Genomic DNA, 23,591 nt, shown 5'->3' on the forward strand with positions numbered 1-23,591 from the left:
AAACCTGCAGCAAAATTCGAGTAGGTAAATATGTATCTGAGACATTCCTCATCAAGAACGGTCTAAAACAAGGAGATGCTTTGTCTCCCTTGCTCTTTAACTTTGCGCTAGAATACGCCATCAGGAAGGTCCAAGGTAGGCAGGAGGGTTTGCAATTGAACGGGACACATCAGCTATTGGCATATGCTGATGATGTTAATTTATTGGGGGACGATATAAATACAATAAAGAGGAACACAGAAGTTTTACTAGAGGCTAGTAGACAGGTGGGGCTGGAAGTAAATTCAGAAAAAACTAAGTACATGTTAGTATCTCGTCATCAGAAGACAGGCGGGCAAAATTATCTTAGGGTAGCTAATAAATCCTTTGAAAGGGTTACAAAGTTCAAATATTTGGGAACAACAATAACAAATCAAAATGATACTTGTGAGGAAGTTAGGAGGAGACTAAATTCCGGAAATGCTTGCTACTTCTCAGTCCAAAATATTTTGTCTTCCCGTCTGATTTCTAAGAACCTGAAAATTAAAGTATACAAAACAATAATCTTGCCTGTTGTTTTGTATGGGTGCGAAACATGGTCTCTCACTCAGAGGGAGGAACACAGATTGCAGGTGTTTGAGAATCGGGTGTTGAGGAGGATATTTGGGCCTAAGAGGGAAGACGATGGGGCGTGGAGAAAACTGCACAGTGACGAGCTTAAAAATCTGTACTGCTCCCCCAGTATTGTGAGGGTGATTAAGTCGAGAAGAGTGAGATGGGCGGGACATGTAGCGCGCATGGATGGGACAAGAGGTGTGCACCGGGTACTGGTTGGGAAACCTGAAGGGAAGAGACCGCTGGGGAGACCTAGACGTAGATGGGAGGATAATCTCAGGCGGGATCTATCCGAGATAGGAGTTGAAGGAAACTGGATTTTGTTGGCCCAGGACAGGGTCCGGTGGAGGGCTTTGGTTAATTCGGTGATGAACCTTCGGGTTCGGTAAGCCATCTAGTTAGTTAGTTAGTTAGTGTTTATTCTTGTCACTAATTTTCGTTTTTCACGTCCAATTCATTTTACAAACACATAATTTTTATGTTCATTATAGTTCGCATAAAGTCATAAAGAACCTCTGTAGGAAGATTTGAACTGGGTACTTTCTGATTACAAGGCTCGAAAATTTACCTTTACAACAAAAGGTATTACATGGACACACCAGAACTGAATGTTGGCAGCTTTTCACATGAATGCAGCACCTCTTTCAGTAGCTTTGCAGAGATTATCCGTGCTTTTTGTAAGGACAGTGACGTAGTAATCTGTGACAGAAACTGCCAATTCACGTTTGTGTTCAGTTGAAGGTAGTAAGGAGTGGTTTGTTACAGGTCTCGTTGTTATAAGAATTTATCAAATGTAAGTAAAGACTCTAATGTTTTATTATGTATTCTGGAAAAGCCTGTTATTCTGTATCATAATGTAATTGTAAGTAATCAAACAAGTTTTAAAAGTTGAGAATGTTCATAAAAGTATCAGTGATGTCAGACCAGTAGTGAATGCGGCCGATGATTATAACTGAGATTCCGTAAGCTTCGGACAGAGAATCTGCTAGACTAGATTCATGGATGTGTGTAATACGGCTTGAAGGTTTTGTTACGTGTATGCACACCGGTCTTGAAGGACGTCAGAGTCTCAATAATAAGACTGGAGAGACCTCGTTTATTCAGATTGTGACCTAAACTGAACTACTGCTTTGTGTATACCTTATGACGTGCCACTCCATTTTAGTGCAACAGTAACCTAAAGGCACTTGAGCAACAGTTTCAACCGAGTTCATTGTTGGAACACGTTGCTCAGCAGTGACTTCGGATCACGTTAGAGTAAACAATGATTCGTTAAGAACACTCTTTTAATGTCATTTTTCTAATCTTGTTAGTCGTTCTTTACGCTTTATCGTAAGCGAAGAACGCGTGTTTGTCGATTCTTTCAGCTGTGCTGTGGGCAGACGCAACGACGCGAACTTGATAAGTTTAATGCGCGTTTTGTACAAACAGGTTTTTTGAGAACTTGCACACGAGCTCGGTAATGTGGTGCATCCGGCCACTAAAGGAAGGGAAATTCACCTACTTGGGATTCTGTAGTTTATCCACGGCAAAGCGAAGAGCCAAAAAAGAGAGGGGTAGGGACTTGATATGGATAGGATGCTGTTCTGGCCACTCCTTCGATTCCAAGAGCACAGCACCCAAAGGATGCTCCAGTGATTTTCGACTCGATATAGAAACACGTTTAGGAGCTTCTAGAAAATTATTTTTGTGCTTTCTTATTCCACGCTCTGTTTCCTCACGACTTCAAAATGGTTGAATTTTGATTTTTTGTGGTATGGATTTCCATCTTATCCGATCACCGGTAAGAGTCAAACCAAGAAAGAAACATGTTCTTCACATTATTGATCTTTATATTAAGTTTCGTATTGTTCTGCTGTCTCTTAAAAGCTATATGAAGTAACTTGGTATCTCCTGGTTTATCCAAATGTAAATCATAATTTTTACGGTGGGAATTGTACTCAGTTTATCAGTGTTTGTTGGTGTGGAAGAAGGAATTCAAACAGTATTAAAATAAAATGGAGGAGGAAAAGTTTCATGACACTGTATCAGTTGTAGATGTTATATAGCACATTGTGACATGAGGGTTATGTTCGACAAATTGGAAAATATGGGGAGTCTCTGCAGAAGTAATATATTTATAGAAAATATAAAGGAACTTGCCAGGAATTGTTTAAGAAAAGCATAAAAATCTCGGTGTCCCCGATGAGATTGCAACAACGTACGCTCCGAGTACGAATTAAGGATGTTATCGTTTAGCTGACATGTTATTTTAGTAATTTATAAATGTTTATGACGAAGCTGTATCACGCAATGTCTTGGATCTTCTTAGAAAGCGACGCTTTAGAAACTGGTTTTGTTTTAGGCTTCATACATGGGGAAATTAGCTTGAAGAGGCTGTGTCTGATTTCAGCCATTGAACGGCAGTAGCGCTCACTCTGACCGGGCGGAGACAAATGACCTTGAAGTAAACCAAGACGATAAATGACGCCCATGAAATATTAATAAAAATCGAATTGCTAGAGTTGTCATAATCTCGAAGTAGCATAAGGGTTTCATGTGACTATCATTATGCAGATAATTTAGCGTAAGGTAAAACATGCACATATATGAACGATATGTAGATGTTTTCGATTTGTGATCTAGGGGAATGCAGGGTCATTGTGCCAGAATCTGTCGTGATGGGTTGCAAGTCCCGGTGAAGGGTGGAAGTTAGTGGATTAAGAGAAGGCGTTCGTGACTTCCATAATAAAGCATTAATTTCCAAACCCCCCCCCCCCCCCCCCAAAGAAGGAAACTAATCTGCGAAACAAGGGAAGGTTTTACTCAAGTAAAATGTCTTAATACGTTCTAGGACAGTTTCACTCGAATATATATTCTTTTCAGAGGCTTAATGAAAACTGCTTTTTGTGTAGGTTTCAATGTGTACGTAACGGAGAGAAAAAGGGGCTCCTCATTAAATGTAGGTTCCTGACTGACTGGATGACCGCGTGGTGTCATGTCTTTCGAAAAGCTGATAATTACTCAACCGGCCGAATGAACCCCGAAAGTTCATTAACATACATGAGTGGACTGATTATGACATTTGTTTAGCACAATAGCGGAACTTAAATTTTCGCATGAAAATTCTGTGGGGAAATTCAGTTCGGACAAGGAAAATACTTTTTAAAATAAGTCTCACTCTGTAGTAATTATATTTTGGAACATTTAAGGTGGGATATGTATGTCCCAATCACTACATATTCCGTTCGAATGGTTATCATCATGCTTCACATTCGAGAGGTCCCGGGTTCAGATTTCAGCCCAGAGACCGTCTTTTCTTAAAATAGGTTTACGGATTTTCCTCAATCCCTCCAGGAAAATGCCGGATTAGTAAATTATTTTAAGTCACGACAGCTTCCACGCCCCTGTTGTTACGCGTCGATCTTTGAATGCTACCTAATTCAGCTACCGACAACTTTTAAGTAAACCACAAATAAATATGATATGATAGCGGAATGACTTTCCTTCAACCCCGATAATTTTTCTACGTGCTTAGCCGCGATTTCAAGATGGAACGAGAGAGAAACTGCTCTCTCTCTCTCCGTAACTTTATCTTGAGACTGGGGGATTCCATTTAATTTAAAACAGAATTAAATACTGAGAATGCAAATAGAAAGACAACAAAGTAGTTGTTTTCAAATTGACATTCGAGTTTGGGGAATGAGAAGTTTGTTGCTTGGGCAGAGATTCCAGCTCAGACACTTACTATCTGCCTCGTTACGAGACGTCAGATATTAACAAGGAGCACGTAGGGGAAGGTAGGGGAGGAAGGGGCAGGACCCAGGTGGGATTAGAACCCAGAGTAGGTCAGGGCTAATCCCTTAGCCAAGTAGGACGAGACGTTCAATCGGTATCGATTTTGGTGCTAAAATTACAAACTTGAATTCCTTAGTGGGTATTTCCAGATACATAATCCGAGCAGAGAGTTTGCATAATTGAAATTGTACAGGCTTCCTTGTAATCAAGTTGCGTCGATGTTGTATGACGACCGGACATTGTCTTAAACGACTTACGAAGTGCGGTAAGGAATATTTAATGCGAAGGGTAGGAGGATGGCTGTCTTCTGGGACGTAGAACCGCGTAATCCGATAAATATTGACCTGTTTTAATAAGAGTATCTATCAGATTACAGAGCGCTAAATCCAATAAGACAGCAATCCTTATAATTTTAGTAAAGTCCTCCAAAATCAAGTTTAAGGATTTGTATCTAAATGTTTATAAAATGTTTAAAGCCTAAAGCCATGGTTTTGATAAATTATATATAATGTGAATCAGCAATCATATTTTGGTTATAATTTCTCCGCTGGTATTATGTGAGCCACTGCCTTCCAGAAATACCTCACGAATCAATTGCTCACTTAAAAAGAAGTGAACGTGGATTATAACTTCATCACGTTTTCCTTGATAGAATAATGACGCTGATTGTACGGAGGGAGGCATAATGTAATAATCTAGTGAAATCCTCTTAAGTTCTGCTTACTTGTCTAGCAAATTGAAATCTTCTCACACACAGAGAGACTAAATTCAGCTTCGATTGATAAACTCATGTGGGCTAGTTAACAGCAAGCCTCAGAAATGTGCTGCTGCAGAGTTTTCGAATAGTTTAAGGCGTTTCCAGTAGGTGGGAAGAGAGGGGAGGGACCTTGGCGTGAGCGATGAGGCACGGCTTGTAACTTCGATTTGTTGGAAAATTGTACAGTCACTAACTAACTACTCGTAAATGGCTTATTGAATCCGAAGGTTCATCACCGAATTAACCAAAGCCCTCCACCGGACCCTGTCTCCTTCAACTCCTATCTCCCATAGATCCCGCCTGACATTATCCTCCCATCTACGTCTAGGTCTCCCCAGAGGTCTCTTCCCCTCAGGCTTTCCAACCAGTACCCGGTGCAAACCTCTTGCCCCATCCATGCGCGCTACATGCCCCGCCCATCTCATTCTTCTCGACTTAATCACCCTGACAATATTGGGGGAGGAGTACAGATTTTTAAGCTCATCATTATGCAGTTTTCTCCATGCCCCATCGTCTTCTCTCTTGGGCCCAAATATCCTCCTCAAACACCTGCAATCTGTGTTCCTCCCTCTGAGTGAGAGACCATGTTTCGCACCCATACAAAACAATAGGAAAATTATTGTTTTGTATACTTTAATTAATAATTTTAATTATTGACTAATTCTATGGAGTAGAATCCTTCTTGAAAAGCTGATGTTAATTACTCTTAGCTCTTCAAGAGATTTCTTGCCTTTCATAAGACCCGAAGGTTCATTACCCAATCGGTCACTGGTCCCTGTTTTGAGCCAGATGAACCCGATCCACGCGTACCTTACTTCCTTAATACACATTTTAATATTATTATTCCCTCTAACCAGTAATTAATCGCTTAAAAATTCTGCAATAATTTCGAAACATCACGCCATTGCTGTGGGAAGTTAAACGCCTGATAATTCTTGTTTAGGCAATATGAGCAACCGTTGAGTCGGAGAAGTTGCCGCGTGATCACGGCGCACAGGGGCCACAACTTTACTTTCTGCCTGAGATAAGTACGTGATCTGTAGAAATTATGAATTGTATAACAATTAATACAAGCCCCTGCTACAGCAAGAACTTGTAAATAGTGATGGTGCCGATGGAGATAATGGTTATGGTGAATTATGTAGCTCAGTTATAAAATTCTGCGAATGTAGTAATAGTAATTCGAACTCATTGCTGGCAAAAACCGAAGTCAGAAGCATCACACGATGACTGCCATATGAATTCAGTTGACACAGCGTCATTATTTAGCGTCAGGATATTCAAGGCACTGACAAAGCTGAAATGTGGGGTACAAGAATTCTGGAAGAGAATTAAGCGTATATCCACGTGCTTCTGATATCCTAACAAAAAAATTTCCATTTGATCTCCAGTACTTACGCGTACATCCGAATTTCCTAGCAGAATGCGTAATACTTTCTCCACATGAAGTCTGAAAGAATTTTTCATGCAGTCAGGGAATATAACAAACGCTGTTTCCAAACGTTTCCGCTGGGCTGACCTGTCCGACTGTAATACTTTATACAGGACTGCGGCTTTGCCAGAGGTTCCGTGTTCTCCGGTGGGCTGGCCGGCCGGCTTCTGCGTTGTAAAAGAATGCGGTATCATAAAAACAGATGAAGCCGCCATGGAACATTAGAGTAGCTGAACGACGTGGCGAGAGGGCGTAGGTGTTATTGCCAATGCGTAGGAAAATTGTTTACGCAAATAATTTAAGTGATTTTGTACCTTTATGTCATGCCATGAAATAACTAATGCTTAATTATTATTCGTATACTAAAATCACATTTTCGCTAAACAGATGACGGATTTATACTCCAACCCCCCCCCCTCATTATCATACAAGTCTAGTGCCAAATTTCTACAGACTTTGTAAAGATAAAGATTTCTGTCTTCTGGGTTGTTACACCGTGTAGTCTTGTACAAGATTATCGACGTTTCAGAGGTTCTTGCTGTCTCAATCATCAGATCTATGACAAATGTAGTCGATATGATCACCCTGTGTTAATATTAATATGTGGAAACTAGTATCTTACAAGTGCTTCATTATTACGAACCTCCTGTTTCTGATTTCGCTTTGATGACAAGGTCGTAATTTCAGAATACGTGTAACCGGACTCCCTCAGGCGAAGTCCAGTATATCCCTTATAAAGTAATAGCAGTGTAATATCCAATATATGAAAATGTAGTGCACAGAATATGTCAGTCTCGTTTCTAAGTCAGTATTAAACTCCTTTAGTAAAATGAAGTATTACAGCATTTCGCTGTCAGTGTTAATTATTTTAACCTGTTTTTCTTTATCTTGTTCAGTTTCTACTAATGTTCTTGTCAAGAACTTACCGTATTTTATCAGTGAGCTGGTATTAAATTTATTATTGTGCAAAATGCTCAGTATGTACAAGTTGAAACGCAGTCTGACACAAAATTTGCCAAGCTCCGTAAAGTGTCTCCCTCACAAAAGGGATGAAGTTACTGAAATTTAGCGCCATGTTTTTAAAGTTTCTGAACGCGAATTCCGAATTAATAAATTCAAGTATGTCGAGTGGGAGCCACGGTGGTCTAGAACGCTGGCCTTGTAATCCTGGGGTCTCGGGTTCGATTCCCGGCGGTGCCCCTAATTTATAACTTGTGTTGGGCAAGGCCGCGGGCTAGAAAACACGGAGTTTTCATCCGGGGGCTTCCCCGGTTTCTCCGTGGCATCCCATTCACACACAGAAGAAGGCAATGGCAAACCACTTCTGGATCATCTGCCAAGAACGTATATGAACAGGTCCCATTCCGAGAAAGGGATGGAAGGATCCTGTTCATATGGACCTGTCCTCAGACAGAACACTAAATAATAATAAGATGAGGTGGTCTAGCGGTTAGAACGCTGGCCTTGTAATCCTGGGGGGTCTCGGGTTCGATTCCCGGCGGTGCCCGAATTTATAACTTGTGTTGGGCAAGGCCGTGGTCTAGGCAACACGGAGTTTTCCTCCGGGGGCTTCCCCGGTTTCTCCGTGGCATCCCATTCACACACAGAAGAAGGCAATGGCAAACCACTTCTGGATCATCTGCCAAGAACGTATATGAACAGGTCCCAGTCCGAGAAAAGGATGGAAGGATCCTGTTCATATGGACCTGTCGTCAGACAGAACACTAAATAATAATAAGATGAGGTGGTCTAGCGGTTAGAACGCTGGCCTTGTAATCCTGGGGTCTCGGGTTCGATTCCCGGCGAATTGCCCGAATTTATAACTTGTGTTGGGCAAGGCCGTGGTCTAGGAAACACGGAGTTTTCCTCCGGGGGCTTCCCCGGTTTCTCCGTGGCATCCCATTCACACAAAGAAGAAGGCAATGGCAAACCACTTCTGGATCATCTGCAAAGAACGTATATGAACAGGTCCCAGTCCGAGAAAAGGATGGAAGGATCCTGTTCATATGGACCTGTCATCAGACAGAACACTAATTAAAATAAAATAAATGTCGAGTGGCGATACGCGTTGCTACTTGTTCGGATTCTGTTAGTAATTCAACTTGTGATGTTGAAGCCGAAGGCACTGCTCCGTCACTTGTTTAAGCGACTCTGTATAACAGCATTCACCATGATTCGCTGTCGTTAAATAATATGCGGCCGGTGAAGTAATTAAATCATGAATGACTAACGTAATAAGAAGCTGTAGGCTGTGGGAGCCGGTTGAGATGCATGGCAGGTCCATTTTGTGGCTGTGAGCTTGCAGATTCACGTGGTTCATGTACTGGAAACCACGACTCAGACACCAACCCCTCATTTATCACTGTTGCTATCTTTGTCTCTCTCTCCCTCCCTCCCTCCCTCTCTCATCTCACCACTGTTTTCCGCTGGGACCGAGTTTCTGTAACAATGGGGAAACACCTCACTCCGAACGTAACCACAGCTCCCAGACCGTGAGGCGACTAGGAAAGCGACGCAAACTCCCAAATTCTGTCTTGACTCCTGACCTGGTGTTGTTTCTGCATGCGTTTTATTCCGGTCTGTCACTTTCGACAATTTCACTCAAATATCTCGAGGTATTTAAGGAAACTGGCTTCATGATTTGCAATTAAGAAGCTTCTGGAATAAACTGACTCACAGCACGAAAATGTAATTTTCCTGAGCAGTGATGAGCTTAAAAATCTGTACTCCTCTCCCAATATTGTTAGGTTGATTAAGTCGAGAAGAATGAGATGGGCTGGGCATGTAGCGCGCATGGATGGGACACCGGATATTGGTTGGGAAGCCTGAGGGGAAGAGACCTCTGGGGAGACCTAGACGTAGATGGGAGGATAATCTCAGGCGGGATCTATGGGAGATAGGAGTTGAAGGAGACTGGATTTTGTTGGCCCAGGACAGGGTCCGGTGGAGGGCTTTGGTTAATTCGGTGATGAACCTTCGGGTTCCCTAAGCCATCTAGTTGGTTGGGTCCACTATTTGGGAAGCCTGAGGGGAAGAGACCTCTGGGGAGACCTAGACATAGATGGGAGGATAATGTCAGGCGGGATCTATGGGAGATAGGAGTTGAAGGAGACTGGATTTTGTTGGCCCAGGACAGGGTCCGGTGGAGGGCTTTGGTTAATTCGGTGATGAACCTTCGGGTTCCCTAAGCCATCTGGTTGGTTGGGTCCACTATTTGGGAAGCCTGAGGGGAAGAGACCTCTGGGGAGACCTAGACGTAGATGGGAGGATAATCTCAGGCGGGATCTATGGGAGATAGGAGTTGAAGGAGACTGGATTTTGTTGGCCCAGGACAGGGTCCGGTGGAGGGCTTTGGTTAATTCGGTGATGAACCTTCGGGTTCCCTAAGCCATCTAGTTGGTTGGGTCCACTATTTGGGAAGCCTGAGGGGAAGAGACCTCTGGGGAGACCTAGACATAGATGGGAGGATAATGTCAGGCGGGATCTATGGGAGATAGGAGTTGAAGGAGACTGGATTTTGTTGGCCCAGGACAGGGTCCGGTGGAGGGCTTTGGTTAATTCGGTGATGAACCCTCGGGTTCGGTAAGCCTTCTAGTTAGTTAGTTAGTTATACGTAGGTACATAGCTGACATGTTATTCTAGGCTGCGACGCTGTGAGGACTCGTAGACAGATAACCAGTTTTTCGAATGAAACTACTGCTTTCATCTTCAGAGATGAACTCGTGCTTCACGATTAGTAGGGTTTTATGTACTGCATTAACTGCTATTTATCCTGTTCTTCGGTGCAAATTTGAAATCAGTATCGCATTCAAATATTTGAACGAAGTACGTGTTACAAAGTAGGATTCAAGAAACGGTGTCATTGACGCAGATTTATTATCGACATTCTGTGGGATATTTACATTTGCGTTCCTCTTTCACAGGTTTATTAGCCTCGTTAAGGATAATATATACAGTAAATAACTCCATTTGACAAGTGAAGTGAGAGATATGTGATTCTGACGGCGGTGGGGATGTCCAAAACCACGTGACGTGACCAGAAGTACAACACTGGCAGTAAGTAAAGTATCATGCATTTGTTGTTGACTTGAAATTAACCCCTGCAATGTTTATAATGCACCATATAAATAATAATATAACGTAAATATTTAAAATTTTGCGTGGTCTAGCGGTTAGAAGGCTGGCCTTGTAATCCTGGGGTCTCGGGTTCGATTCCCGGCGGTGCCCGAATTTATAACTTGTGTTGGGCAAGGCCGTGGTCTAGGCAACACTGAGTTTTCCTCCGGGTGCTTCCCCGGTTTCTCCGTGGCATCCCATTCACACACAGAAGAAGGCAATGGCAAACCACTTCTGGATCATCTGCCAAGAACGTATATGAACAGGTCCCAGTCCGAGAAAAGGATGGAAGGATCCTGTTCATATGGACCTGTCGTCAGACAGAACACTAAATAAAATAAAATATTCCGCGGTATATCTCTCCTGTCTTATCATCCTTGATTTGAGAATTAGATGGGTGGGGCATATAGCACGGATTTGCCTTTATGTACCTTAATTTCAATGCTGTGTTGCAATTTAATGAATATTTATAAACTAACGCAGTGGTGTCATTGTAAGACCTGTTGCATTTTTGGAATTAAAAACAAAACAAAACAGGTTTTCCTCGCGCCGTACGGAAACCGCGTAAAGTCGTGCACACGTGTTAATGGACTGGGTCAGAGTGTGGGGAAAGTGTAATAAATGCCAGTAAAGAACTACTGAGTGATAGTAACTTAGGGAGAACAGGTTTAGATGATCCATTAGCCATCCTCTTCTGGGTTCGAGATATCGATTTCCTGTCCGCAATAAGTAAAGGATGGTGAGAGTGCCTTGGGAGTTAACGTTGCTTGTAGCGTTCCCACTGCCACTCTCGGACGTATTAAGTCTAAACATCAGGCCAGTGCCCGTGGGCTACCCTTTCAGGTTCGAGCTATTAGTTGATCCCTGCTTCAAGTGGCCCGTAACTTCCGTTTCCACCTAAAGGAGATTAAAACCGCTTATTACCCATTCATATAGCTCCTATACACGCTTACTAATCATTATGTATTCACGTTAACTGGATCATAAATTACATTTTTGTGGGTTAGAAAAAAGGAAAGTTTTCGTGCAGTCTCAGATTCCATGTCATGAATTTTATTTCCAAAAAAGAATAGGCCCTGATTTAAGAGATTTCAATACAGAGTGCTTCAAAAGTCATAACAAAGCAGAAGCTGTCTTCCTCTCTTTATCGCCGATATTAAAGTAATATTAACAAATATTATTTTCAGTGTTAGAGACGTGTTCCATCTCCATTTCTGTTATAGATCGATGCAATGATCTGGTCGGTTTAACCGAATTACAGGACGTTATGTGAAATCGTGCAATGACAGCTTCCTTCCGAATCTCTTTTTATGTATCTTTTGCGTTGTTAATACTAGGTGCGATCGGAAAGTTTCAAGACTGCGCGTATAAAAACCCGTACACTTATCTCAGGTATTAAATTCATCCATCACCCTCGAAGTAGTTCTCCTGGGAGTGAACACAACGATCCCAGCGCCGCTGCCAAGCCTGGAAGCATCCCTGGAAATCTTTCTTTGTCAGCCTGTCAAGCACCATCTGCGATTCTGCCTGAATCTCTTCTATCGTCTCAAATCTCCTTCCCTTTAGCTGAATTTTCATCTTTGGGAAGAGGAAGAAGTCACACGGAGCTAAATCCGGCGAATAAGGAGGGTGCGGGATGACGGCCATGGTGTTTGAGGCCAAAAACTGCCGAACTTTGAGGGCGGTGTGCGCTGGCGCGTTGTCATGATGCGTCGCATGTGGAGTTCTTCGTTTAGAATCAGCTGACAGGTCCCATAGCCTATCCCAACAATGTCGCACAAGTCGTTGATGGTACGACGTCGATCTTCGTGAATGGCCTGCCGAATCTTCGTAACATTTTCGGGCGTTGTGCTCGAAGATGGTCGTCCAGAACGCTCGTCATCATCGACAGAGGTTCGGCCATTTTTAAAACGTGAATGCCACACAAAAGTTTGTGCACGACCCATTGCGGACTCCCCAAATGCTTGCTTTAGCATTTCATAGGTTTCCGTAGCCGTTTTGGCGAGTCTTTGGCAAAATTTGATGCACACGCCATTCCGAAATCGCAGGAGGGTCGGTGTAATGCACCACCAAAACGCCCGTTAACTAAGAAACAAATGCTAATTCGATAATGCCGGCTGGCACACTGATTCACTATGAATGTAGGCCGCACCCCCTAGCGGCAGAAGCTCGTACTACATCCGGTTCGCCCGCTATTGACACAGTCTGGAAACCTTCTTCCGATCGCACCTCGTATAACTCATTTGAAACTTCAATCCTGCACAGAAGTATTTAGGAGGTTGCATGGTCGTTCCTCCTAGGTACGTCAGGAAAGCTCCCTTTGTTGTGACGTCATCAACTATAGGGGCAGAGAGACCTGTCGTTGGTGTTGCCAACAGTTGTGCTGTGACGTGTCACATGGCACTACGACTCACATTAGCTCCGTTCGGGAAACCGAGACGATTCCGCGATTGTGTTCGGTTAGACAGACGAGACGAGCGAAGTCAGATTTAACATCCTGCTTCAGTGTTAGAAGAATTTGAGAAATATCCAAATATCCTGGGTTCGAATCCAGGGGATTTTGATTGTTAAACTTTTTGTCTGTATGATTATAGTGAGGTCCTTTAGGGTAGGTGTAGGATAAAGTCGCGATGATCTTCGAAGTTGTGTTCTGCTTCAAATATCTTACGGGTTACGTCCGTAGTAACTTTATTCTTTTAAATACACTGACAGTGTTGGAAGAATAGTATAAATGAAGTAATTTGTTACGTTGTTATCTTGATCTTCCGAATTTTGAAGCCAATCTTTGTGTTTCATTTCCAGATTTATGCCTTGCTCCTACGAATGCAACCACATTCTAAAAGAATAAAAAAAACACCGCAAATAAGTTTTCTGTGTCTTACAGATGAGGTGATACGAACACTGCTTTTAACTCATTAATAACGAGCATTGTCTGAATTTCGCTTCGCGTAAGTTATTAATGATTCTTGTTTGTTCTCGTCACCCGACTTGTTTATACGTCGAGTTACATTTGAGAAGCAACCGAGACTACGACAGTATTTGCGGGCTTTTGTTAACATCAGTGCGACAGCACAAATGAGTCGTTCTTTAGCTTGTATTTGTTAGGAGGAACCGACACCGTGCCTTTAAAGCAGGCACTGAAAATGTCCACCATTTCTCGAACACAACCATCCAGCCTTATTAATGCGTTTCTTTTGACTCCGTGAAGTGTTCCTGATGATGGCAGCAGTCTGTTCAATATCGTGTTTTAGAAAACAGCAGAAAACGATTTCAGTGAGAAGTAATGTTTGAGATTAAGAATGCGATTTGCTCATGAATGCACACAAATTTTGCGCAATTATCGTGAGCCAGATACGAGGTGCGATCGGAAAGTTTCAAGACTGCGCCTATAAAAACCCGTACACTTATCTCAGGTATTAAATTCATCCATCACCCTCGAAGTAGTTCCCCTGGGAGTGAACACAACGATCCCAGCACCGCTGCCAAGCCTGGAAGCATCCCTGGAAATCTTTCTTTGTCAGCCTGTCAAGCACCATCTGCGATTCTGCCTGAATCTCTTCTATCGTCTCAAATCTCCTTCCCTTTAGCTGAATTTTCATCTTTGGGAAGAGCAAGAAGTCACACGGAGCTTAGAAAGGAAGTTGGGGTCGGTTCTTGCAAGATCTTTGAGCTCCTCACAAACGAGAAGTCGATTCTGCTTCTGGTCCTCAGACAGGATGCGTCGCATGTGGAGTTGTTCCTTTAGAATCAGCTGACAGGTCCCATAGCCTATCCCAACAATGTCGCACAAGTCGTTGATGGTACGACGTCGATCTTCGTAACATTTTCGGGCGTTGTGCTCGAAGATGGTCGTCCAGAACGCTCGTCGTCATCATCGACAGAGGTTCGGCCATTTTTAAAACGTGAATGCCACACAAACGTTTGTGCACGACCCATTGCGGACTCCCCAAATGCTTGCTTTAGCATTTCATAGGTTTCCGTAGCCGTTTTGGCGAGTCTTTGGCAAAATTTGATGCACACGCCATTCCGAAATCGCAGGAGGGTCGGTGTAATGCACTACCAAAACGCCCGTTAACTAAGAAACAAATGCTAATTCGATGATGCCGGCTGGCACACTGATTCACTATGAATGTAGGCCGCACCCCCTAGCGGCAGAAGCTCGTACTACATCCGGTTCGCCCTCTATTGACACAGTCTTGAAACTTTCCGATCGCACCTCGTAGGCACTGCGTCTTAACTCTGAAGAACATCGCCAGGGTGACTGATTGGAATGTCGCTGGGAAAGTTGGGCGAGGATCTTGAGTGGGGTGGTAAATGTCAAAGTTCATTATGGACTCTTTTTATATTTTAATATTATTCGTGTAATTATTTTCCCTACATTTATATTTATACAAATCAATGCTGGCTTGTAAATTAATGATATAATTACGCTAAATCGTCATTACATTTTAACGTGAATTAACATAATTTGTATGAAAGAGTACCTGAACCTCAAGTATTGAATTACATCTTCTGCGCTTGTAAAATTTAACTGTGCTAGGCCCATTTAAACACGCTTACCTATTCGGAATGTAATAGGTATTTCGTTTATGAGACTTTAAATAATGTTAACGCTTGTTTGGAAGCAGATTAGATTAAATAAAATTAATGAAACTCGTATACAATGCTTTTTACTAACTTAATCCAAGATGTTTTATTTCTGTAAATAGCTAATATGTAAATATATCAAAATCTAACATGTCCTTGTAATATTTTTAGACGATAAAACTTTTGATTTATAATATGTAACATAAGCGGGACTTTCTATGGTGATTATCAATAATTTCATTCATGAACGAATATCAGAAGGATGGCATAACATTTTACCACCTGTAAACAGAAATTATTGTTCTCCGGTATCGGCTTTGCCTCCCGTTTTAGAAATATGCACGATAATAGGATTACTTTCATAACAGTGGCGCTTCGCGTTTGTTTCTCAACTTTATTAGACCATCTGTTTGACAGGTTAGTATCGTAAAATCCTACCACATTTATTTTTTTAATGAATTGAATAGTTTTGAGTGTTGTTTTATATGGATATGAATATTTGTCTTTCGCCTTGATGATGGAAGCAGTAAGTACCTCTGAAACGTCTGTAAATTTCTATCAGATTACATGGCGCAACGTCTCTCAAGACAGTCGTATTCAGTAATGATATTGGTTATTTAATTTTATTTTATTAACAATGCTGAATCATGTTAAGAGGTAATGAAAGTTTGAATAGGAGATTTTGAAGATTGTTGTACGTGGCCAATTATAATTTACAGGTGTGCAGTGATCGTGGCCAATTTTAAGAGATGTTTTGTAGCTCGTATGGAAATACTACCGCCACGGTGGTCTAGCGGTTAGAACGCTGGCCTTGTAATCCTGGGGTCTCGGGTTCGATTCCCGGCGGTGCCCGAATTTATAACTTGTGTTGGGCAAGGCCGTGGTCTAGGCAACACGGAGTTTTCCTCCGTGGCATCCCAACAATTACTCCATTCACACACAGAAGAAGGCAATGGCAAACCACTTCTGGATCATCTGCCAAGAACGTATATGAACAGGTCCCAGTCCGAGAAAAGGATGGAAGGATCCTGTTCATATGGACCTGTCGGCAGACAGAACACTAAATAATAATAATAATAATAATAATGGAAATACTGAACTGCAGAGTCTGAATTGGGTAGAGTACCCGTCGACATTCGAACCAAGGCGTTCCTTAACACGAGCTTGTCGAATTTCCTTGGGATTTGTGTTGAGTGGGACGTCCCTGTTTGTTTTCAGCGCGTTGGTATTCCTGTAAGACGCTGAGCGATCCTCACACTACGTCAGCTCCATAAAGTAAAGTAAAATGACTTTCTCCTAGTATTGAAAGACGTCTTCATTTATTCTTTTCCCCTAAAGTCTTGAAGGTCCAAGTAATTGTAGACTAATATATTGTCCTGTTTGGCACAATGTCTTTCTACTTCTTGAGCAAGGGTTTGAAGCTAGCTTTCCAATTATCCTGAGCTGAAACTCATTCCAACTCAGACTACCTCACTCAGACCAGAAATCCCGACTCCGTGCCGTCTCTGCCGAGCTGCTACCACTTTCAACGAGATCGCCCCCTCCCCTCCCCACCTCCAAAACCCACCTGATCGATGACCTCTGCTCGTTCGTAATGGAATGAAGGGCATTCTTTACCTTCACCAGCGCTGTGATTTTTCTTCCATACTTTATTTGCAACTCTTTGTTATAGTCCCCAGGTGCTGAGTTTAGATTCCAGATTAAGACAATTTCAAATGGAAAGAGAGACAGAGATCGACTGATGCATTTTGCGGGCAGTCAAATTGAACAGCAACTTCCATACAAAATGATGGCGAAGAAATTAAAGTTTTGAAAACGGTAATGAATTGGATCTCTCAACGGCAAAGTTTTGTTACGAAGGCAAAGAAAGTAGACAATCATTTTAATTTGCGAATGCTGAAATACACAAACTTCGATTTTATTTTATCAAATGGTCACGAAACGTCACCTACAAGGGATACGTTTGAAGTTGCGTGGCGATAAATGGAACTAGCCATCCCGCCATTGTAATAAATAGCCGGACATTGACATCAGCGCTCTCATGAAGATGTCCACTGGGAGAAACAGAAACTTTTAGGTGTGCATTAGGTTGGGAAGCCTGAGGGGAAGAGACCGCTGGGGAGATCTAGACGTAGATGGGAGGATAATCTCAGGCGGGATCTATGGGAGATAGGAGTTGAAGGAGACTGGATTTTGTTGGTCCAGGACAGGGTCCGGTGGAGGGCTTTGGTTAATTCGGTGATGAACCTTCGGGTTCCGTAAGCCATCTGGTTGGTTGGGTCCACTATTTGGGAAGCCTGAGGGGAAGAGACCTCTGGGGAGACCTAGACGTAGATGGGAGGATAATCTCAGGCGGGATCTATGGGAGATAGGAGTTGAAGGAGACTGGATTTTGTTGGCCCAGGACAGGATCCGGTGGAGGGCTTTGGTTAATTCGGTGATGAACCTTCGGTTTCCGTAAGTCATCTGGTTGGTTGGGTCCACTATTTGGGAAGCCTGAGGGGAAGAGACCTCTGGAGAGACCTAGACGTAGATGGGAGGATAATCTCAGGCGGGATCTATGGGAGATAGGAGTTGAAGGAGACTGGATTTTGTTGGCCCAGGACAGGGTCCGGTGGAGGGCTTTGGTTAATTCGGTGATGAACATTCGGGTTTCATAAGCCATCTAGTTGGTTGGGTCCACTATTTGGGAAGCCTGAGGGGAAGAGACCTCTGGGGAGACCTAGACGTAGATGGGAGGATAATCTCAGGCGGGATCTATGGGAGATAGGAGTTGAAGGAGACTGGATTTTGTTGGCCCAGGACAGGGTCCGGTGGAGGGCTTTGGTTAGTTCGGTGATGAACCTTCGGGTTCGGTAAGCCATCTAGTTAGTTATTAGGTGGCGACTGCAGCTCAGGCGAATTGCACAGGTTGTGAATAAGAAGCCGACGGCCGTATCTAGTCACGTTACAGATCTCGGATAGTTAGATAAATTTAAATACGTAGGATTTGAGGTTTTCACGTTTGTGAGTCTGGCAGGTGTCCACAACTACCAGACTGCACGGCGCAACAACCCAGCGGACAGCAATCTTCAAATTTAAATATGACGATAAGGCGTGCTGAGACGCGAAGTTCGTGTCGGAACTTTTAATCCAGCTTCTGTGCTTCTCTGTTATCCATTTATAAGCCATTTTAATCGACACGCTGCCTTAGGCATCGTTTGCTGGAAGGCATTGTTAGATTATCAAATACACCATCGAGTTCCAAAACAGCTAATGAAGAAACGAAATTAGCGAATGCAAACATGTTAATCGAAATATGTATGATTTATCAAACACACTGATTTTCAGGGCATGGTCAGTATAATGAAGCAGTGAAAGACGAAACGAGGGCTAGTTTGTATGTTTACCATGTCACATGCCTCAATATCTGTGAATTATTTCAAGCGGGGTCCCCTCATGTATTGTTATTTGTCGTTAATGTTTATCAGCTGAAACGCTGGTATACGGTGTCCACCGACGGGCCTGTGCAAAACAACGCTCGATGGGGTTGTGAGCGAAAAATATGACGATTTGCAAGTTCTGCTAACTCCTCACAGAGCTGGAATATTTAAAATGGGAGAAATATCTCGCCTAAATTTCTTTTTCACATCAGATTCTGTACTCTATGTTATGATAATATATTATCAATTAGCCACGGTGGTCTAGCGGTTAGAACGCTGGCCTTGTAATCCTGGGGTCTCGGGTTCGATTGCCGGCGGTGCCCGAATTTATAACTTGTGTTGGGCAAGGCCGTGGTCTAGGCAACACGGAGTTTTTCTCCGGGGGCTTCCCCGGTTTCTCCGTGGCATCCCATTCACACACAGAAGAAGGCAATGGCAAACCACTTCTGGATCATCTGCCAAGAACGTATATGAACAGGTCCCAGTCCGAGAAGAGGATGGAAGGATCCTGTTCATATGGACCTGTCGTCAGACAGAACACTAAATAAATAATAATAATATATTATCGTCATTCTTGACATGAAGTTATAAAATGAATTTATCCGTCCCCCCCATCCGTTTATCCACAATTATAAATTTAAGAGACGAAAGTGAATTAATTTATGAATGAAAACTTTATTTGTACAAGTAACTTCTTTAAGAAAGTGCGCTCAGCATCTAAAACACAATATTCAGGTCATAATTTTGGTATTCCTGATACATTTGAGTTTGGCCTTCCACTGAGATGAGAGAATTACAATTTTCTGTCAAACCGACCTACCGCTTCGACTTAATCCGTTGTTTGCGTGTCTCATTTGTTCCAAACTTGTAATCCCTCATTGTTTCTGTCTTCTGTAGGCATGAGGCACCGCGGACGGTCGTGCCATTACGTCGACTCATGCCACAAATGCATTTCTTTGACAGTTGAGAGATTTGATTGAGTATGTGGGCCAAAATCGAATTTACCCCCTTTTTATTACAGTTTTGTTATGGGATACTAAGATACTTTTTTTGTCCCGTTCCAGCATTTCGCCCGTGTGTCGTGGTTAGTGTATATATTTAGAAAACTTGATGCCAGCCTTCAGTTCCTTTGGCTTGGCTCGTTACGGCTTGATTTACGTTGTTACATGCATTACTCATACTGTGCCTACGGCGGAGAATTTTTTTTTGTGGGGGTGGCATTACTGAACAGACCATGCGCAGTGCGTGACGAAGTCCCCATCCTTGTTTAAGACGCCGAGATAATGACGAGATTGGAAAGACGTGCTCTTTGGAATAAATACAGATTTTGACTGTATTTTTCACACCACTACATGGGCAGTGACGTCAACAGCTTGCTTCGACGATAACCGGAGCTCAGAGGAACTGTGTAGCTCACTCGAAAGGAATGACAAACGTATTCCGCGTTCCCAGTTGCTGTAACGTTATTCGAGGTCAGTATTGTGAGCGATGACCTCATAGGATTTCAGATTATCGCTGTAGCGAGTATGAAGATGAATGATTGAAAATCTTCTTGGATATTATCCATCGTCTAGTCAATAAAATATAACGACGTTTCGGAGATGGGGCTCTATCTCCGTCTTCAGGAGCTATTCCCTATCTCCGGTCCGGAGATAGGGAATAGCTCTATCTAGTGGGCCCAACTGAGTAGGAACCTAAAGACGGAGATAGAGCCCCATCTCCGAAACGTCGTTATATTTTATTGACTAGACGATGGATAATATCCAAGAAGATTTTTATTCAAATGACTCATCACCATCGTCAAGAACTTTTAGATTTGATGAAGATGAATGTCTTATTGGTTGTAGCTCCATATAGCAAGCGCCTCTGAAACGTCGGTAAACTTCTACCAGATTACACGGCGTAGCATCCCAGAAGACTGTCTTGGCGTGAGGCAGTGTTTTTTCACGAAACGTTTGTATCCACCTACAGGAGAACAACATCGACAAGAGCTGTCGTGAATGTTAGTAAAAATTTTGAAAGAACTTATAAGGTAGGGTAAATGATGAATTATATTTGCATTAACTTACACTTGGACCTGGCTCGAAGGTAGTTTCCAATAGAATTTCTGATTAGCAGCTAACAGTCTGCATATTTTCGTTGAGGAGGAACGTGGCGAATCGATTCTTGAGGCAGGAATACCTCAGCACTAACAATAGACCGGGCCCGAATTCGGTAAATGATTTCAACTCAGGTTACTTGCAACAGGAAGATTGAATTTTGGGCTATTCGTCATATTTGAGGTAGCCTTTAAAACTCTAAATGATGAATGAAGTTTGTCTCAGACAATGGCTTCCTACAATTTCAGTGTGTGTGTCACTTTCCTGTTTTAAAACGACCATATTTCATCAAACCAGTTTTATACTTGTCAAGAATGGAGCATTATTATTACCATTTTTATTGATTGAATCCGTACATTCGAGCGGTAACTGTTTGAACCATCCACTTCAACAGTCAGTAAAGCTGCATTGGGTTCCGTATGATTGCCATTCTAAAAAGTCATTCTTTCCTCAAACAGCATCAACAAAATGGCCGTCTATACTCGTTGATAGATACAAGCGTTTCGGAGAAACATACTGTATCCATCTTCATGGATTTATATGTATCTGTGAGTCTACACGGTGTCGCAAACCAGAATAACAGAGTAATTTATAACAATTTCATCAAACTTCTTCAATGTTAGATTATGAATTCATGCACACACAAAGGCGCAATGCTCATAATTTAAATTCCATTATGTTAAGGCGAGCACGTAAACAAGTGCCAGACTTCGTCTCCTCTCAACTCCGCTTTCGTCCTACACCCAACTGCCGGAGCGGATCCATTTCTGTGTCAGAAGGGATTTCACACCTCATCAAGTTTCCAGCAGTGCGAATAGTTAGCTCCGAGCATGATCACTTGACGGTTGCTTGGCTGTGATTTTGCATGGAGTGACTCATTTCACTGGGACAATTCGGTAGTGTCTGCTATCAGACGTCTCAGTTCGGTGGTAACCAGTCATGTTTCACATCTGTAAAATTAATATACTGCCTGCGTACTTATTTTTCTAAAATTACTGGGCAGAGCTTGGCGTTTGGGATCTACTCTAAAATATGTATGTCTTGTGGTCATATGTTCAGCAGACCACAGTACAGAGTCAGTATACAAACGCAGTAAGTTTTTTTTTTAAAATATGGCAAAGTTCAAATATTTCGTAACGACGGTAACAAATCAAAATTACGTTGAAGATGAAATTAAGGGCAGAATAAATTCGGGGGAAGTGTTCTGTGTTTATTGAAAACTACTAAGCAAACTTCTTAGGATGTTTGCCCACATTTTATGTGTAAAATAGAGGTCTGTTATGATTTTTATTAAGAGTGGTCCATAGCTTCAGAAGTTAGTTCTGAATTCAAACAGACAATACAATAGATAGATTCATAAGAATCAGTTGAAGTAATAGGCTAATTAATTAATTATATTATTTATTTAGTGTTCTATCTGACGACAGGTCCATATGAACAGGATCCTTCCATCCTTTTCTCGGACTGGGACCTGTTCATATACGTTCTTGGCAGATGATTCAGAAGTGGTTTGCCATTGCCTTCTTCTGTGTGTGAATGGGATGTCACGGAGAAACCGGGGAAGCCCCGGGAGGAAAACTCCGTGTTGCCTAGACCACGGCCTTGCCCAACACAAGTTATAAATTCGGGAATCGAACCCGAGACCCCAGGATTACAAGGCCAGCGTTCTAACCGCTAGACCACAGTGGCGGAAAGTTAATTATAACACTTTAACAAAGTACTGTGGTACTTCTAATGACGATATTACAATGATAATGGTTTTAACTCACAGCAAAGGACCTAACATCACGTAAATTGAATCAGGGACAGAAAATTTAAATTAAAATAAAAGCAATAGATGAACCCTGCTATTAAATATTATTAAAGCAAGAAATATTTAAAAATTTCACAATAAAATATTATGGTTAAAAAATTAAATTAAATTTTAATAATTTCGGAGTCTAAGGCTTTATTTGAATAAACAAACCCAGTGAGCTATTAGACGCTATTCTGAGGAGAGGAAAATGAGAGAACTACGACAAATCTGTTCTAGAACACGACCCTTGTCACTGTAAATCACAGAGGACAGCCGGACCCAATTGACTGAGAAAGCGTGTTCTCTAGCCAGGAGACCGATTGCACCGACCTGGTCGAAATACTCGAAGTGGTAGGCCAACGTAAGTGGAAGTTCTGTAAACTGCTCTTCAGAACCAGTGCAGTTTCAAGTACCCAAACTCTGTACATTGGAAATGTTCTGCGTTTATAGAATATTAAAAAATTATCGAGGGGAAAAAATGTTGAAATTTCCAGTGTAGAGAGTCTTGTCGCTTCAGTGATTAGTGGTGTACAATTTTATTTGCTGTTCTCAGACGAAATGAGATTCAGAAATCGCTCCCTTGTACGTTTTAAATGATTCTCCTCATTTGAGTATATAATTTATGTTCACGGCCATGGTTCATGGAAGTTATGAAGGACACAAGGACGCTAAAATTCGGATACGAAGCAGTCGTAAGTCTGAAGTGAAGACTCAGGTACTCAGCGAAAGTTTTAAACTACAGCAAAGTTCGCTAAAGAATTTTGACCAATCCCTCTATTCGAGTATCAGATAGAAAAATAAAATAAGTCGAAATTTATTAGTGAGATTTCAGGTGCTCATGGCGGCGAGTATGAAAATCTTTGTTTTTGGGTTATAACGTCGAGTAGTCTGGTAGCCATCTTATTGTTTACCCAAGGGATTTTCCTGAAGTAAATGTGCGGTATGTTCAATTTTTGTTCAAAACTTAGAAATGTAATCTGTTCATCTCGCCGTTTATTGTCTCTAAGTTGTA

At 42.2% G+C, this 23,591-nt stretch overlaps 1 long non-coding RNA gene across 2 annotated transcripts; it reads left to right on the forward strand.

Annotated features, from left to right (window-relative positions):
• Positions 1-1,025: 1,025 nt before the first annotated feature.
• LOC110833426 (uncharacterized) lies at positions 1,026-23,232 on the forward strand. Of its 2 annotated transcripts, none has more exons than XR_002544207.2 (3): positions 1,026-1,387; positions 10,484-10,616; positions 22,817-23,232. It is a non-coding gene; the product is annotated as an uncharacterized LOC110833426 (long non-coding RNA). The 2 variants fall into 2 exon arrangements; XR_002544206.2 differs by lacking the exon at positions 22,817-23,232 and adding an exon at positions 13,479-14,643.
• The last annotated feature ends 359 nt before the right edge of the window (positions 23,233-23,591 follow it).

Source organism: Zootermopsis nevadensis, unplaced genomic scaffold, assembly GCF_977971745.1.
Source record: "Zootermopsis nevadensis isolate Lab colony 2312 unplaced genomic scaffold, Znev_1.0 Znev_ptg000025l, whole genome shotgun sequence".
Taxonomy (NCBI): domain Eukaryota; kingdom Metazoa; phylum Arthropoda; class Insecta; order Blattodea; family Termopsidae; genus Zootermopsis; species Zootermopsis nevadensis.